Below are 5,527 nucleotides of genomic sequence, written 5' to 3'. Positions count from 1 at the left end.
GAACATATCTCCATCAAATGAGATATTAGCGGCTCCTTCCATCTTGGACTACACAAGCTAAGCTCCCCGAATGAACCTAGGAGCTCTGATACCACTGTTGGGAAATTCAGAACCAATTTCCCTTCTCTGTGTGATGCAAAATGGGCACTTGCGGAAGCGACAAGTGGGTAAAGAAAATAGAGAAGAGTAGAAGAATAACATCAAGAATTTTAACGTGGAAAACCCCCCTCAAAGTGAGAAGGAAACAACTGCGGGACCTAGTCCAAAAAATATCTCCACTATAGAAAGTAGGATTACAATATTTGATTATCTCTTACAAAGAGGATAACACACAATCTCACCCAAAAGGATGGAAATACAAACTTTCTTTAGTATCTCACTAGGAATACAAATCTCACACTATGTGGATAAACTCTCTCACTTTCTCTCTATGATGTTGTTTCTCACTTGCTTGTTGTATCTCTTCCTCACAAGTCCCCTATATATACTGAAGGGGGGAAGGCTTCATCATAAAGACATAGTAGATAATTAATTGTTGTCATACTTTTCAATACACTTTGAAAAGTGCTAGTCCAACTTTCTAAATTGGACTTTATAATTCTAAAGAGTCAAAGACTATCATATCATGTCATTAACATCATATCATTTCTAGAAAGGATTCCCAACAAAAAGGTGATATGAAAACAATTACATTAACATCATATCATGTCATGTCATTTCTAATTAGACTCCTTTGAGAAGATAGTAAACACATTAGGTTGGTGAACAAGATATAATAGAGAAACATGGTACATGTATCATATTCTACTAACACACGAAACTTTTGATTGCTACAAACTATGAGAGAGTCACATCATTCTTATCATATGCAAGCTATAAAAGTATATTTGTTGTACATGTATTATGTATAGCACATGTCAAGTGGCTAGTTAAATAAAATACTCAATAACCAAACTCAATCTCGAGTGATACTTTATAATTTTATAGTATTTTTTTCATTCCATTTTCCCTTATTACATATTTTAACTTTTCTCTCTCTTGCATTGATAAATTAATAGTTCATACAGATTGAAATTAAATTAAAGGTTATTGTCTTCAAAAGTATGTAATTCAAATATTAAATGGATGTAAAATTATAATGTTTTGTTTTTTTTAAAAGTAAAATATATTGACTACTTTTACTCATCTAAATGTCTTATATCAATAAGGTGTTGATCTAATGGTGTAAGATTACGCTAGATTCTCAAAAGGACCAAAATGTCAAGAATTTGATTCATGTGAGCAACACTTGTTAGGAGAAACAATCACGCAACCTGAAAGAGATTAGTTTCTTACTCATATGATGATGAGATATTCTTACTAGTATAAAAAAATCTATAATAAATATCATAATCTTTAGAACAAAAATGTTTTTTTTTTATATTTTAAATGCAGAGGCATATATAAGAATGAAATAAGAAGCTATTTTATTTAGTCTCAATTACAAACAAAAAATATCAATATTGTTCGCCTTAGTTGTAAGCAAATTTACATGTTTTTATAATTGATTTTGTTACTTTGAGCTCAAACAATTTTTCATATACTACTTGTAAATAATAATTATTGTGAGAGGATCCAATTATTCCAATATGAGTTTAACAAAACCTATTTCATATCTTAATCATTCATCCTATGAAAATCCAATGGTTCAGATTTATTTACTAATTCACACCATTAATTTTCTCTAGAACGAATGACTAATATGTGGAGTAGGTTTTTTAAATTTACTCTTGGAATAATTGGATATATTCCCATAATTATTTGTGTTTTCTATTAAATCAAAATAATTAATAATCTTTTACCTAATTTCATTAATATATAATTAAGAAAAGGTAAATGATTGGTTATATGATGCATGAAAAAGATGTAACTCAAAAGTTGAAATTGTATGAGAAAAATTATAATCAATTAGGTCTCCAAATGAAGACCATGAGCCTTTTGGTAGGTGCAACTCAATGAATGGATGATTGATAATTGACCAGCAAGACAACAATGTCCTTAACCTTAACCAATGGTGGGAGTAATTCTAGTCCCCCATATTTGCTACACATCATACATTAATTCGGGTACACATCTATTATCTCACAGTTTGTGTCACTCTATATATCATGGGTTTATAATTGGTCAGAAAAATATATTGAAGTTAAAATTTAATTATTAAATAATTTTTTAATCAATCATAAACCTATAATACATGAAATAGTACAAAGTGTGGGACAGCAGATGTGTTCCATGTTAATTCACCCAAGACTTTATTGAGCTTGTGTCCTAAAGTCAAAGGCCACTCACCAAATTTAACTACCCCAAGCACTGATGCACCATGCTCACACTCAGGTCACCCATTTATTTATTGCATTAAATACGAGACACTTTTCATTTCAATTATTCATTCATGATACGAAGGGTGTTAGATAAGTAATTAATTATTTTGGGAAGTGTGATGTTCAAAGTATTGGAATATTAGGAAAAAACAGATTTTGTTAATTTTAAAAATTATTTAATTAATAAATAATTTGACATCAAAATTGTTAATATTATAAGTGAGACGTCTTGTAATATCTAACAATTAGTAAACTCTTTAGTATCTGGGATGATGTGACTTTCTTCATAGGAATTAAACTTTTATACTATCTTCAGTTAAAGAACAAAAATAAAATGAAAGAAAATATAAGGAAAGATAGTTGAATGAAAGAGAAAATAAGGTAGTAATTTTTGTTGGGTACGGTTGAAAATGAAAGAAAAGTGAGAGAAAAAATTATACATTTATACATAATTTATTTAAAATGACATAAATACTCTAATTATATATAGGACAATATGTCTACTTTGTAAGCATTTTTTGTTGTAGTTGCTACCACTTTTATATTTCTAACCTTCTCACTTGCATGTATTTGTATTTTGTCTTTTTAATTTATTTCTTATTTGTCATTGTATTGATAATTTTAAATAATTATGTTTTTCCACTCCATTTTTATTTTATTTAGTATACACAATTAATATTTATTTGTGAGTTCAAAAGCAACAAAAATAAAATTAAGTTAAATTGTTTTTCATATAAATAAAGAATTTTACTATATTGTATCTAATTTCACATAACTTGTTGTTTTTTCAATTCAAATTTATGGTGGAAGGCAAATTTAATTTTTTTTATTGTTTTTTTTTCTTTCTTGATTTTCTTACTGTGAACACCAATTTGTGTCCGGCCCAGAAAAAGACCAAATTTTTTTCAAAACAAATTAAACAAATAATATTAAATAGGAAAAGTCAAATCAATGTTGTTAAGGTTCCTAAATCTAAGTGATTAGGTTAACCAAAATTCAAAAATAATAAAATCAAATCAATATTGTTAAGGTTCCTAAATCTAAGTGATTAGGTTAACCAAAATTTAAATTTAAATTAACTTAATTCACAAAAAAATGATTTTTCAGAAATAAATAAAAATTGCAATAAAGCTAGCTTCAAGAAACTCATACATTTATCCATAAATAAAACAATTAATAAAATGAATTTATTTTAATTTTTCGAAATTATAATATTAAATGAATAAAAATAAGTAAAACTATTTTTATGTATTTTTTATAATTATTTTCGGATTTATTAAAGTAATTAAATGGAAATGCTAAGAATATTACTTTAAGAAACTTCGTTTGAATTTAAAAAGTAAAGAGATAAAAAGGTTGGTCAAATCTGGTTTGATTAGGAGGTGACTATCAAGTTTATCAAGTTTATCCAAATGATTTTTATAATACCTAAAATTTGGATTCTCTTGGCATAATTTTTAATATAAATAGAGATGTTGGGATCGATAAGAAATGTTATTGTAAATATATTGTGAACACTAGAAACACTCAAAATTACTTTGAAAAAAGCACAGAGAGTATACATGTGAGAGAAAAAAAGGCAAGGAGGAGCGATCAAGTACATGTGTGCCTAAGGTCCGTCATACGCTCCCTCCGCTAGGACAAATTACCATTGTTGGATTTGTGTGATAGTAAGAGTTTTGGGGTTGACTCTAGATCATCCAATCACAAGGTGAAACCTCATAATGGTTTCACCATAACCCGTTGCACATGATCCCCATCCCGTGGGAGCATGGGATCTAGTGTGTGCAAGACCACACTCCGTCCCATGCACCCTTCTGGTCCACCATCCAGCACACTCCACATGTCCAGGTGTAAGAAGACTCTATATCTTTCCCACACATAATCAAACATGTTTATTTCTTTTTTATAGTATGTTTATATTTGTATTTGTATGACATCTAACAAAGATTAGTCTATAAATAAAAAAAATATTTTTTTGAATAAATAAATTATATATTTTTTTGGATAATATCAGTAACTAGAAACCAACAAAATCTTTTTCATGTAGTAACAAACTAACGATCTTTTTTTAAGAACTTTATTTTTTATTTTTCTTTCTAATTTCATAATAACATTACTAAAAAATATCAATGGCAAAAATATTTTCAATAACAAATTGAATATTTTTTTAGTCATTACGCATTCACCCTCTTTAGCCATTATCTGACGTCTGGATTAAGAGTCAACTACCAATTGACTTTGATACCAATTGTTGGTGCAGTGGAAGCGATCGTTGCGCAGTATTGGCCACAAAGAATCAAGTAAAGGATATACGAGTAAATAGAAGAAAAGAAACAAGAGAATTTGTTAACGGGGTTCAGCCAATTGTGCCTACGTCCCCGGGAGCGCTGAGCAGTTACCACGATATTATTAGAGAATAAGGATTACAAACCCTAGCACATCCATGGGCCCACCTGCCCATGAGGTGTTTCTATTAGGTGCTTATATATGGTGCACATTACAAGGGACCTGAGTCCAATATATAACATTGATATTCTACTATATTTTCATACTAGACAATGTAGGACTAATACAATAACATATTTCAAGCATTCCCAACAAACATGTTTATTTCTTTTTTGTAGTAAGTTTATATTTGTATTTGTAAACTATAATATTGATTAACAAATAAAAAAATTAGTTTTTTGTATGACATCTAACAAAGATTAGTCTATAAATAAAAAAATATTTTTTTGAATAAATAAATTATATATTTTTTGGATAATATCAATAACTAGAAACCAACAAAATCTCTTTCATGTAGTAACAAACTAACGAAATGTCTCTTTCTTCTCAGATCATCTTCGACAGGTCGTGCTACGTCGCTTCTTTTTAACCGATTAAATCTCAGGCACAATAATAAAAATAAATAGTTTTTTCTTTTTCATAATTAGTTAATTAATCAGACAATTTAATAATAATAATAATAATAATAAAGTCATATATTTTAATGAATGGTACCGCTTAAGGTGAGTGGGTAGGGTGCTAATACTTTCCAGACCTCGTAACCGACTCCCGAACCTGGATATCAAAAATCCAAAAGCCTAAGGTAATTGGACTTAAAGATTTTTCTACATTATTAACTATAAAATGTAGTGACGACTCTAAATAACCGTGTAGCTGAA

The sequence above is a fragment of the Lupinus angustifolius genome, chromosome LG07 (genome assembly GCF_001865875.1).
Source record: "Lupinus angustifolius cultivar Tanjil chromosome LG07, LupAngTanjil_v1.0, whole genome shotgun sequence".
NCBI classification, from domain to species: Eukaryota; Viridiplantae; Streptophyta; class Magnoliopsida; order Fabales; family Fabaceae; genus Lupinus; species Lupinus angustifolius.
The sequence above is the reverse complement of the archived record's forward strand: the minus strand, read 5'-3'. Positions refer to the sequence as shown.